The 13,911-nt window shown below is 42.7% G+C and overlaps 1 protein-coding gene across 2 annotated transcripts in view; it reads right to left on the minus strand.

Moving 5' to 3' along the window:
* Positions 1 to 13,494, minus strand: part of LOC119015499 (neural cell adhesion molecule 2-like) — a 499,946-nt gene extending 486,452 nt beyond the window's left edge. For both annotated transcript variants that reach the window (XM_037091536.1, XM_037091539.1), the window contains exons 1-2: positions 13,220 to 13,494; positions 4,988 to 5,055 (exon numbers count right to left, since the gene is read on the minus strand). The gene's annotated coding sequence lies outside the window, so the exon portion shown is untranslated. The remainder of the gene's footprint in view (positions 1 to 4,987; positions 5,056 to 13,219) is intronic.
* Between the last annotated feature and the right edge of the window lie 417 nt (positions 13,495 to 13,911).

The raw sequence follows: 13,911 nt of genomic DNA on the forward strand, positions 1-13,911 counted from the left end.
AAAAAAAGAAAAAGAAAAAGGCATCTCACTCTGTTTATTGACCGGGTCCTTTCTGCCTCGGCTGCAATGACCATCAGAGCAGCCATCCTTTGCTTCACAGTTTATGAACTTCAAAGCCACGCGGTCCAGAAGTGAACAGATGATGGACTGCGGGGACGTTAAAGAAGAGAGATAGCGAACGAGCCGAGGCTCTGCTCCTAGCTGTTTAATTTCAAATGAGGGGGATGACAAGGCATCCTGCGAGCGGAAAGTATGGGTGGGCCGATAGCCAGTAAATAAATCACAGTAGCAACAGCACACTGACGCACAAGGCTCTGTGATGCTTTGGATGTAGTAAGTAGGAGTTTCTGATCGATACGTGCATTTATAGGGAAGCCAGCAAAGAAAAGAGCTTGTTTGTGTTCCTGGAGTAGCTGGTGAGTTTTGAATGTTGGGGGATATTTATAAGTCAGGAATTGAAGCAGAAGAGGCGAGTGTTATTTTTCAGTACTCCGAAAAAAATCAGATGAAACAGCAAATTTTTTTAAAATAGTTTTTCCTGACTAGAAATATGCCTCGCTCACCATCCGGCCTGTATAAATCACAGAGTGTGTACTCTCTCCCACGAGGATGGACGGCATTCTCAAGCAAACGGCAATGAGCAATCGTGGGTTTTGGGAAGGTGGGTTAAAGGGCATATGACGCAATTAAGAGGCGAACAGAGGAAATGCACTGTTACCTTGAATTAGATGACGGACTTCTCTGGGTCATTTTACTTGCTTTCTCCTGTCTTTGTCTGTTTTTCTGCTCCTCTGTTGGTTCGAACAGTCAATACTTGACCACCCCAAAATAGTTAAAGGGCAGCATGTCACCAGAGTAACTGATTACTGTAGCTGCTGTGAGACAGTTACCTCAGTTGGCCATGCATCTTGTGGTAAGAAAGAACACAGTTAGCAGCAGTTTTTCTGGTGATTTAAGGTGGCTAATTGTTAGTATTGCACTTTTAATGAGCCTTAGAAGTGATTGTGGGCTATTTTTATCACCTCCGGACAGGAAGGCCAGCTGTCTCCCTGACTCAAGTCTTTACGCTAAGCTGACAGGCTGCTGTCGTATCTATATGCAGCAACATCTGAGGGTACAGAAGCTGCAGTTCCTCAAATGGCCACTTGGGGACTCCTTACGTATTCAGAGTCAGTATTCCTTTATTGCCCCACAAATGGAGAAATGTGTTTGCTACAGCAGCTAAGGGACAGAATATTACAAAAAAATAGCACTGAAAAGCCTGCATCTATTTATCTTTGTTTTACTGGACACACAGTGGGCTAAGGGCCCATTGTTCTATAGCATAGACTGCAATAACTCATTGCTGTTAGCCTCCATCTACGTGTATTTCTTCCAAGGTTGAAATTCTGCGACTCTGTTCAGCAGCAACAAAAGCAAAATCCAACTTTTAAACCTGTCCATTTTTTTTTTTTTTTAATTTATTTTATTTTTTTGCAATTAGAGCGAAGTCCTTTCATAAAACATGATGAGAGATACTGAAAATCCCATCGCCCTTGAACCTCTTCGATAATAAATCTGGACAACTCGGGGGAGACAGACTGCAGGACTGGCTTTACAAATGTAACCAACACACTCTTCAAACATTCAGAGTCAGGCACCTGGACACCAAAGACTTGAACGTGAAATCTTTCTCCTTTATTTTAGTCTGAATAAATTGACTTTGTCTAAAGATCTTGATTGCTAATTTCAGTCAGACAATTGTGCTCGGAGGCCTGCTGGACGTGTCTCCATGACGCCTGTAACAGTTTGTCTGCCAGATGAATTTAATGAGGTTTGTCTTTGTGGAGGAAGATGACCTTCTAAAATGACAATGCCAGATTTAAAAAAAAAAAAAAAAAAGTCTCTGTCTCCGCTCAAACAAAATAACAGCAAATGTTGTCCCCGAGGTCCGACGGCCGACGATAGGTTTGATGTGCGACTCCCTGATTTCAGCTGATTTAAGGTGATATTTTCCAGCAACACTATGCAACCGCACACACACACACACACAGGGCACAAACCACAACAGATTGCAGTCGTGTCTCTATTGTCAACAATTCACTCCCTGCTCTGAGTCTGCAAAGCACATAAATAGATGCAAAGCAACCAAAACACTTAAAACACTGACTGACGGTGGTATTAAGTTTACCATTAGACAATAAATGGTATTAAATGGCTTCTGTTATTGAATATTTCACCCCCAGTCGTGTGCGAGAAGCCGCGAGCCAATAGCAGGAGATGGTAAACGTTTGAAAGACTCATTAGTCTGATTCCTGTTATTCTGTGTGTCGTTATTCCCATGTTTACCTCCTGGATCATCAACTAGTGAGGATACCGAAAACCTTCCTAGGACGCAACATAAGCATTAGCCTCACTTTACTAGTAAGCTAGTAAGGCTAGTAAGGCTAGCAGAAATCACCCTACGGATGATCTCTGTCTTCCATCTCCTGGGCACGTCATAGAGAAACTACCCCAACAGAGAAGGGAGGAATTGACGGAACTGAACTCCCATTTTTTTTTGTCTCTGACTACAAAGACGCAACGATTTCCTCATCTTCTCCCCTACACCATTTCTTCTTGGTCTTTTTTTTTTTTTTTTTTTTTTTTCCAACTTTGTTTCTGCTGCTGTAAATAAATCCAATTTTCGAGACCTTGAAGTGACTCAGTGTGTGTGTGTGAATTGAGGAGGCCGGAGATGAAAAAGCGCGTCTTTCTCGCATCTTGTTAGACGTCCTTTTCTCTTTACAATAGCTTTGTGTCTAGGTGCTGCAATTGCAACACCCGTGACCTTTATAGTCGATAATATATGTAAGGGGGTGCAGGAAATGATGATGCCGCATCACCTGAACCTGAAGTGTACTCGGGCTGTTGAGTGTCGGAAATAAAGCCGCACAGACTGCGTGACTCAAAGTGTGCAGACCGACTCTATAAAACATACATCTCCCCGATGGGCAGAATAACTCTCCCCTCTGTGTGTGATACACCCCTCTGGGAGCAATCACTCTTCGGCACCTTCAATACTTTTCTAGACAGTCGTTTTCCTCTGCCTGTCAACGTCGAACACTCCTCTTGGCCTGCCTTAGTTTTGATTTGCCTTGTTGCTTTGATTTGAGAGCCTCTGCCTTCATCTGCTCTCGGAATAAGAGCGTCTGCGAGCGCCCACACGCATTCATCACGCAACATAATGATTTCCTATTTCTGCTTGAATTCACTGCCCGAGTATCTGGCAATGCAGAAAACGTCTGACTCGGTATTGAATATATATAATTTCTTTACTTTTTCAGTTCCTTCTTGGCAGATTTATACAGCTGGCAGTAAAAACGGAGGATTCTGGGGTCAGGTCAGTGTAATTTAAAGCGACTCTAATCAATATTTCTATATTAACACCGACTAAAATGACTATGGGTAATAAGAAGGGAGTAGTAACAACCCCGCAGAGAATTATCAAACAACTCCCCTGTTCTCTCAACTCTACGGAGCATCTCAGCATCTTTTAGCTCGCAGAACTATAACCTGTAGACGTACTGAACCTTATTTTGGGAATCTTTTTTATCAGATTTGACTGGTAACCCAAAATAACTACCCAGGGGTGTTAACAAGATGGCTGCCCAGTGGCAAAGCCTGTCTAAAAGGACTTAAGGACTCAACCCTAACCCGAAATTTAGGTTAGAAGAGAACAGGCTTTAAGCTAATGAAGGTTCCTGTTGCTTTGTGTGAAAAGGTGACTCTACGGAGCATTTTTACATCTTTAATCTCAACAATTTTGGTTTTATGCTCCACATTTTTACTGTTTTGGTTGAGTCTCACTCTCATCAAACCCCTCATGTTAATTTTCACAGGAGAAAATTTGCGTTGGGCACCTTGTCTCTGCTGTCAGCTAGCTGCCCGGCAGTCGCGCAAGGTTAGCGACTTGCTAGTTTGACAGATAAATAGACAGATATATCCCTCTGTAGGCGGAGGTATGCGCTCTCCTGAGTGCCTTTGAGATTTTTTAAAGCAACACAGGCACACATACAGATAAGAAAATGCTGGGAATGGTCAAACATGCGGCTTTTTGCAGATCTGAGGAGTCTATGGATAAAAAAAAAAAAAAAGAAAAGATCCTGAATATATAAGGAGCCTTGAAAGGCTTTAAAAATAATGGAAAGACTCAACTAAATGAAACTGAAAAAGCTTCTCAGACAGAAGTGTAGATGAAATAATGAGCTAAAGTAATGCAGACAGGACTACAGAGATTACTTACTACCTGAAAGCCTCATAATAAATGTCTCGCATTTACACAAACTCATAACAACTGTAGCCATCCTGTTCTCGTTGTTGCATCATCGAGGGTCCAAATGGAGCATCGTCTTTGTTGGTTTTCACATCCACTCTCTCTCATCTCTCACATCGCTCTCTCTCTGTCTCCCAGCGGAAAATGCTTAAAAACAACAACATTGCTGTCGCCTCGCTGAGCCCACGAAGGACTGACATCAGAGTGTTTTCAGTACCTGACAGCTCCCTAATGATTTCTTTTGGCTTGCCCGTCCTCCAACTGTCTGCAAGCAAGTAATTATGGCCCAATTCGGCACGGATCAGTCTTTTCTCGTCGGGACACACAGTCGCTGCTTTTGTGTAGGTGTGTGTCGGAATCACGCTTTTTAGATTAAACCCAGATGTGCGCGTGTTCATTTTAAAGTTGGACAGAGATGAAAAACCAAAGAAAAATAGTGACATAAGCCCAAAAGACGGACTCGATAAAAAATAAATTAATTCCTAAAAAAATCTCTTTAGTGTCGTGCTGTCAATTTAAGTCAAACCTAGAAGCTCAGCTCTGGCTTTTCTTTAGATTTACTTCCAGTACTTTGCTCAGCATTTCTCCACATGATTTGCGCCCCGGCCGTTCGATATTGCGCTGACACATCAACGCATAAAATACACATAAAAAAAAACACACTTTTACCTCCCTGTGACAGAGTGTATTCACCTCGATTAGATGTCCTAGATCCTTGACCTGTCAGCCTGCACCGTCACCGTCCCGAGTAATCAGCAGCTCTGTTGGGCACATAAAGCAATATTTTATTTCCACTCAGGGTGAGTCCAGTGCATATTGATGCACCCACAGCTGTGCTTTAATTAAACCTGTGTGGCATCAATGACCTGTTGAGCCTGAATATTAAATGCAGAGATGCACCTGCAGAAGAGTAAACCTGCCGAATCCCCTTGTACTTAAAGCTGTGGCAGGGGTTTAGGAACAAGGGTTTGTGATATCACAATTATTAGTAATGGACGATGTGAGAGGGAGAGAAGGGGCTTTAACCCAACCCATCTTTTCCTAAACCTGACAGACACCCAGTATTTTTGTTGTTAACACATGGTGAACATCGTGAAAGGGTGTATTCTAATGCATGTATTGTTGGGGGGGAGTTACAGGCTTTTAAATCATTGGTGGGACTATTCTTACATATATATTAAGGCCACTCCCACACATGGTTTAAAAGCCTGCAACTCCCCCCAGTTAGTTAGAACTGAAGAAGCCTCTTGGATGAGAGGTGAAATGTCTTCAAGAAACTGAAACGAGTCCAATTTCCTACGATGCAACACAAAAACTACGGCAGAGCTGATGTGGAAACACATTGAGGCGGTACCTGTTCGGGTTTGCAAGAGCTGACCAATCAGAGTAGACTGGGCCTTAAAGAGACAGGAGCGTTAAGACTGAATCGACGTGTTGCAGTTAAAGACAGCATCTCTGGGATGGTTTTTTTTTTTTTTTCCCAGTGTGAAAGCACATTGAGGAAAAGATTAGAACACTGCTGCTGTCACCAGGCCTTCTACAACTGCTAAAAACATGCACACCTATCTCCTTCTCAACCACTCTTGCTCATGTATTGCCTCATAGCCGGCCCCTGATGCTCCCCCCAGCGCTCCCTTACACCACCTGTCACTCAACAGCTGACAGCTTCATCTATTTTCTCACAATCCCTGTTTTGCTGAGCCTGGCCGGATACACCGCAACCTTCCCCTGTTCCTTTTTTTTTTTTTTCACCTTTATCTCCTCTGTCTTTTCCCCCCCAAATTCCACTCACCCATTATTTGCACTTTTTCCTTTCTTTGCTCTATCACTCTTCCCTCGAACACCTCATTATCCCTTATCAGCTTTTCTTATTCTCTCTCCCATCTCTCATTCCCCCTAATCTTCCCTCTTTTTGCCGCCTCTCTGCATCGCCTCCTGCCATTTGCCATCCTCCATTTTTTATTTTTTTTTCATTTCACTGACCCCAATCAAACCGGGCATTGTGTCTCTGTCAGGTAATGCTAATACCAAAGGCTGAGAAGATGTTGTTGAGTGCATGTGGCGCATTAGTCCATTGTTTTAGATGAGTGCTCGCCGCGTGCAATGAGGCTTTTGGATCACAAAATTATATTATAATGTGACACTGAAATAGGTCCACGATTAGCACAGCCGAGTGCGTTTGTAGATAAGGGCACTAGATAGCGAGGGTCTCGGCTCAAGTGCTCTGCGGGGCAGTTTCTTCATTTACATTAACTGTATTCATCTTCACCAATAGGTGCAAATTGCTTTTGTGGATTCGAGCCTGAATCTCATGAGCCAGCACTTATAAGCTCTCTAGTCGCTACAGCGCGGCCACACAGCAACTGGTGCCAACGCTCCGTCAGAAGCACTGCGAGGAGGTTGGACATATTTAAGTAGCAGGTGTTTTTAAAGAGAAGATGATGCAAAAACTAGCCGGGGGGTTGCATCAAATCATTATTTTCATTAAAATGAACCTTCAGCATCACGTGTTTTGTTCTTTGAATAGCTTTTTTGTCCTTACAATAAGTCTAGCACACACAAAAAACAAGATTTACAATGATGATTTACAGAAAAAAATTGAAAATCTTGCACTCCGACAGTAAAGCAGGGGATAATGTTTCAACAGTGGATCCACTGTATACTGGAAAGACCACATTTAATGACTTTGAACTTGCTAAATCACCACTCAAACACTACATAAAGGTGGGGCATGTTTAACTGCAATTAGCAGAAGTCTTCAGCAATAAAAGAGGTTGAGGACTCAGCTCAGGAACAGCTGGAGTGTGATGTCACAGGGCGGTAGTTTCCAACCTGGCAATCAGGACCCCAACGAAGATCATCATAATCAATACAGCAGAAGACAGCGAGAGAGCAATATCACTGCCTTTATTCCACATGTCCTTTTCAAAACCTGGCATCTACATTACCCATAATGCATCTTAACCACTGAGTGACATCACTGGAGGCCATTTATCAGCTGCTGCTCCGTCTGGACGTACGCAGCAGTAACTCCCCAAGATGACCTCTAAACACACTTTAATGTGTGAAATTAGTGGAGCTAACCTTTGAAATATGATGACATCATGACAGTGCCTGATTGCCAAAGACTCATATTTCTCATCTTTATTGTGCACGTGGCACCAAAAATCCTAATTATTTATTCAGAGTGAAGTCTCTCCTGATTGGTGGCTGCAGTGTTGAATTAAAGCAGCACTATGAGACTTTTTCAGACACTCTGGGGAGAGGGAGATTATTGTTGAATCTAAAATACAGACGCTTTGTATTTTAGACCTCGAAACATTAACCCGGAGAATTAATATTCGTTGATCTGGTAATGATGAACTGGCAACAAGCCCATGGTGTACCCCGCCACTCGATCAGGGTCAGCTGGGATTGATTTCAGTCCCCTGCAAGCTTGCAAAGGCTACAGAGTCACAGATGATGGATGAATGGATGGAAAGACAGTTGAGTTTATTCAATAATTTAGTCTGTAATAGAAATGGATTCTCAGTTAAAGGTGCGCTACGTAGTTTTGGGGGAGGAAAGGTCTTCATTGACAGTTTGGTTTTTTTTGTTTTTTTTCTGCCTAAACAAACTAAATTAACAAACTCTCAAGACTGTTTTCAAGACTGAATAAACAAGCTGACCTTAAAGGACAACACAGTTTCATACTGCTGTACTTTGTTTGAAGCTGGAAAGGTGGCAGGGTCCGCCACATATTATCAGTGTTTTCCCCTGAGAACAGCTTGTTATGGAAAAATAAAATACAAAAAAACTACAGAGTGCCCCTTTAACCTTCATTTTCCCTTCAGCAGACAAAATTTGCATAGCGACAGCTCACATCACTTAAGTACAACTTTACCCTGCTGCAGCCTCACAAACATTAAACGTACACTCGCACCAGTCGACATGTACATTTGGCAGCTGTTCCCCTCCGAGAGCTCCGTCAAAATCTGATCATCTCACCCCTGTTTCCCACCCTCTTTAGTGACATAATTAGCTCCGACGTGAGAGCCTGGCGCACGTAGATCTCGAGCCTCTCCTCTCCTGAGCTATGTTTTTTTTTTTTTTTGTTCCTTTATTGTCACAAGACTTCGGCAGCATCCACTGAACAGCAAGTTGTTAGTGGTGTCCAAGTGTACCCAACTTCCTGTGCGCTGTTCAGGGGATTACTGGAGCTGCATTGCCCTCTGCAGGCCGCAGGGAACGACCGTGCAGCACCAGCGGCGGCAGTGATTCTCTGTATACTCCCTGTAGGCTCAACCTACTGCTGCGTAACCCCCTCCAGCGCACAAGCACACTCAATTACCCATTACCTCCTCCATCCCGCTTTAAAGACAGATGCATGAACCACAAGCCAGAGCCACAACTTGTTCATTATCTTCTCTTTATTTAAGCCTCGGGGTGTCATGACAGGTTGAGTTGTGTCGACACACAGCTCACCACAGGCACCTTTTTTTTTTTACATTGCATAATAGCGATCTGCTGGTGATTATCTTGATAACACACACATACACGAGTGAGTACACAGTGCTGAGTTTTAGCCTTGCAGCATCAAAACAATCTCAATGTGTCCTAACACGACTCCCCCCCCCGGACGAGGAGTGTTTGTCTTCTTCACTGTCTGTTTTTTTTTTTTTTTGTGAGAGCAGGAGCTTCCTGCAGTGACCAGCTGCCTGCAGGCGAGCATTGTTGCCGCATTTAAAGAGATACAGTGTGCCGTATGATGAATGATAAGATGGAAGGTGCGTGAGCTAAAAAAAAAAAAAAAAAAATCAGCTTAGGGAACATTTCTGAATAGATGCCAGGGAGATATTCGAGTTCGACCGAGCGTTGGTGTTTTTCTTTTTTAGAAAAGGTAGCGTTTGGCACATTTTCAGCATACATATTCAGGCGTGTCTGAGGCAGAAAAACAAAGTGAACCGTACTGTTTTTTAAGGATTTACGCGAACACGCTGAGCCTCGGGTGTGATCTCTGCGTGCACTCGGCGTGTCCACAGCCCACATGTGTCCTTGAGTGAAACACTGACTGCCTTATCTGTTAGCAGCCGCCTCGCAGATGCACAGGAGAAGCTTGTGAGGGTGCGATAGGAGGTTATAGGCTCCATAAATCACTTAGATTGTATTGAGGAGCGTTTGTTCTCTTTACTTAAAGGGTAACTCCACCAATTTGACACGGTGAAGTGAGTTACAGGTCGAATTTAGGGAGCACTGCTACATATGTGATGAAAGCAGAATGAAGTATCAGGGGGATGCCGCATGTGATCTGGTGATGTCACACAGTGGCCACGCTGCATTGTGGGTAATGGGGGCCGCAGGTTTTGAGCAGCAGAACTAGAGACACAACCTTTTTAAACCCATACGTTAATCTTCCTTTACAAAACCACATCAACACAAATCTATAATACGTAAAAATTCTGTTGAAATGTCTAAAAACGACTGGACTTGTTATATACTTTGCTGGGTTCTGTATTTATATTATCCCAAATGCTTTAAACAATGTATATAGCCAAAAAAATGTGTTTTATGTGGTCTTTATGTGGTCGGCCGTCGCTTCTTTTCAGCAAACGTAATGCAAATAAAACTTTTAAACATTGCCACATCTGGTTGAGTCATATCTGCAATGGTGGTTGTTCAATGATTTACCTACGTTTGACGGCGGGAATGTTAGCAATTATTCGAGTCACTCGTCCAGAAACAGGCAGTGTTTAGCAAACGACGGCACATGTTTGCTTTGCTTTTTAACCCTAAAGTTTAAGAGTAATATTTGTGCTCTCCTCCCGTCAGAGGAGCAGAGGTTGTACATTAAATGTTTAATCTTGTTAGCAGGCGTGTGCAATCATGGCTGAAAGAAAACATTGCTGTATCTCTATTGCATTTTTCTTCTATTTGTTTTTCTTTTCTTCTTTTTATAGATTTAACCTTTAAAAAAGCCTCCTGTGGGCAAGTGATGTAAATGAGCAGATCAGTGCATGTGTGGCTTCTGCAGGGTTGAACCCTGCATCACCAATGCTGCTGTTACAACCCCCTCAAAATACATAAACTAAGCATCAAACCCTGTATATAAGCGTCTATGTCACCCTTCTTTGAACGCTGCAGAGCCTGTCGCTTTAAAAAGGAAATAACTCCCTCCTGTGTTTTCTTAAAGCCCATGGAATCAACTTGGTGTCAAATTGACTTATTTCCTCACACAGCCACAATGGAGTTTGATAGCAGAACATTTTCATGCGATCAGACGCTGCGGCTGCATTTGCACAACAATGTGGAGAGACACCCATTGTGGAACTAGGAAGAGATACCAATTTCTCCACCAACAATATCCTCAATGGTCCCAAAATGCAGTGCAGCCTCTTTTGATAATCCTCCAGCTTTCACAACTCTGGGCATGTTTTTTTGTAATTTTAACAATTGCGCGGGCCACATAATGGTGACTCTCGCTTCTTCTTGACATGAAAATCTTCCTCTTTCCTTCCTTTAAAAAAAACACTCTTCAGACTTTCAGGGGTTTTTTGCTGAAAGGTTAAATCAGTAACTAAAACGGATGCAGACAAGCAAAATGTTGTTTTTTTTTCCTGCTTCTTCTTTTTTTTTGGTGAGAAAATTACAGCACTTCATCACAAAACCGCTCCTGGAATGAGGCTGGACGTAACAGATTGATTTCCAAGAGCGTAAGCATAATGAGGGGGGGATTGATGGTTGAAAGCATCTGCTTAAGGGCACCCGGTGCATCTGCCGTCCTGCAGGACGCAGCAACATCATCACACGGGGTTTCAGCTCCCGTATCACAAACATCGCTCACTTAAATGAAGCCTGTCTGTATCGCCACAACGGGGAGTAACAGTAATGAGACGGCACATTATTGCAATGGGCTGGCTGCAAGTGACACGGCCTGTGGAAGCTGCTAACAGATGGACGTGGAAGACACAACTATTTTTAGAGAGAAAGCAGATTGCAGGGGCCTGTTTAGCAAATTGCTGCATTTAAGAAAAAGCTACCTCTAAAAATAATATCCTGGCAGATATTTCTCTGAAGACAGAAATGATGCAGGGGAATGAGGCCGGCCTGCTCTCATCAGCATTTCTATAAATGTGTAATTATTTTGTCAACAAGACAAAAAAAGTTGTTTTTTTTCCCTTCCATTTTGTGCCATCCATCACTTTCCTGAAGCTCCAGTCGTTTGCATCGTACAATCTCATTCCATGCTGACAAACGTCTCGCCCCTGTGACTGTTATCAAAAGTGTGACTTGAGCGCAGAACCACTCACCCGGACCTGACGCTGATTTGTCAAACAGACACACAAGTTGTTTTGCTGCCTCGCTATGAATCATTTCTGCTTGTTTGCTCCCTCTCTGATGAGTCCGTTCAAAACGCTGTCTCGGTTCAGTTCATCTGTCACCGTCGGTGATGAACGCCCAGGTTATACGGGTTTGATTGTTCTTCTCGCACGATGTCAGCATTACGGCCCAGTAACGGCGTTTTTCCTACTTAAACTTATTCAAGAATATTTGCGGCTGATTGTATCTATTGTGCCCTGTAGAGTTGTTCCACCAGCCGAAGAGCTGCAAGAAGGTTAAAAAGATGCAAATTGTCAGCAATCTCTTTTCAAATGATCACATATTTTGAGCGGTTTTCCTGAGCAGTCGCTTGAGAAGGAATATATTAAGAGCTCAGTTCATTAACAAATGCAAATGTGAATGGATCTTCTCATCTGTTCCCCTTTCAGGAAAGTCAATTTGTCGGATAGTTCAAGTTGTTGCATGGAGTTCAAGTCCCTGTTTATGCCGTTTCATCGCTGATTATTTTTCATATTTCTATTCTGACACTTTGTGCAGGAAGTCAGTTAATTAAAGGAGACCTGTTTACTTCTGTGTGTTACATTTGCTCCTCTGCATGTAAAAGAATTAAAAAAGTAAAAGTCTGCACCAACAGAAGCTCCTCTCTCCCACAGAAAACACTGCTCCTCAAACGCCTCGTCAGTAGTCCAGCCTTTAATTCTGTGACTCTGTGACATCACACTACATCACCATATGACATATTCACGTAATTCATGCTGAGCAGCTAGTTTGACATGTAAAAACTGATTAAGCAGAGTTGCTCAGTTGCTGTTAGCAGTGCTGTCTCAGGCGTGTCTCCCAGAGGGAGACTGGGTAATTTTTAAAGCGACAGGAGCTGCAGTTCTAGACAGTGTGAGAAAATTGATGCGTTCTCTATTAATAACCCAACATCATGAAACTGAAAATGAGCATATGTTTCATTTAAGCGATTCCATGGAGGGCAGGAATAAAAAATAAGATAGTATACCATTTACTGCATCAAAAATATTTTCAAGAATAACGTAGGAGTTAATCATTTTTTAACCTTTGTATTAAGGCTGCAGTCTGGAGGTTTTGTTTTTGTTTTTTAAAAAGCCAGAATATTTGAATGAGCTCCCAGGTCCCTCCTTCAAAATAAGCCCATTTCTGACCAAAACAACTAAATTACAATAATGAGCGCCTCATGCAGAGTCACTATAGTAACCAAGGTAACAAACAATATTCCTCACATCGCAGTTGTTAGCAGGCAATTGTTACCCTGCGAAACATTTTTTGCCAGGCTGCCTTTCTGAAGCCTGAGCGTTACTTCTCTAGACCAATTCAATCACTTCAGAGCATACTGAACACTAACTAACATTATTATAACGTCACGGTCACTTGAAAGACACTTTTGCTAACCAGTAGCCATGAAGACAAAGCTAAACAACGGAGTTAGCATACAAGCTAATAAGCTATATTTACCAACAAGCTACGTAGCTCGACTGCAACATTGTAGGGCCATATATGCTACTGCACATGTATTACTGTAACCACTGCCACTATAGCCTTGTGGTTAAAACATGAAATGAAACATAAAGCTGGGGTCCTTACCTGTCCTATCATGGTGGCCAACCGCTCCGATATTTCTCCTAGTTTTCTCTCTGGCTCGGTCCAATTCTTTGTTTTTACACTGCTTTTCTTCGTCTTATTTCCTCCCTTTGACGTGGGCAATGGTGGGGCATGTTTCAGCACTGTTGTCATCCATTCTCTGCCACTGTTTACAGTTTGGGCTTAAACTTGACCTTAACTGACCAGGTGAGAGCAGACACTGCGCCTGCGTGAGGAGGGCTGACGGCAGGACATGCATGAGAGTGACTGACACCTCTCAGACACGCCCCTTGGCTCTGATTGGTTGTGTTGATCCTGGAGAGGCGGATTCCTGCAAATCAAAGTACAGCCACTGGGTGGAGCCACAGACTGCTGACCTGCATCTTATTCTACTGTCAAATCATAATGACAATTTTAGCAAATATAACCAAATAGATACAGACTAGAGCTTTAATTCCCATATTTATATGCGTTTCCATTTTATTAAAGTTGTGATTTCTCAACAAATGTATTTATGTCCTGTCCTCCATATTTCCCCTTCGCACACTCACCAATAGATTTCACACAGCGTTAGGCAAACTGCAGTAACTACGGTACTAAAAATAAATTGAAGTAAAAAGGCTACAAAGTGCTTTGGTTGTGTTCTAGACTCCTCTAGAATTTAAACAAGATAAAGCATACATTTAAAGGCTACA

The sequence above is a fragment of the Acanthopagrus latus genome, chromosome 24 (genome assembly GCF_904848185.1).
Source record: "Acanthopagrus latus isolate v.2019 chromosome 24, fAcaLat1.1, whole genome shotgun sequence".
NCBI classification, from domain to species: Eukaryota; Metazoa; Chordata; class Actinopteri; order Spariformes; family Sparidae; genus Acanthopagrus; species Acanthopagrus latus.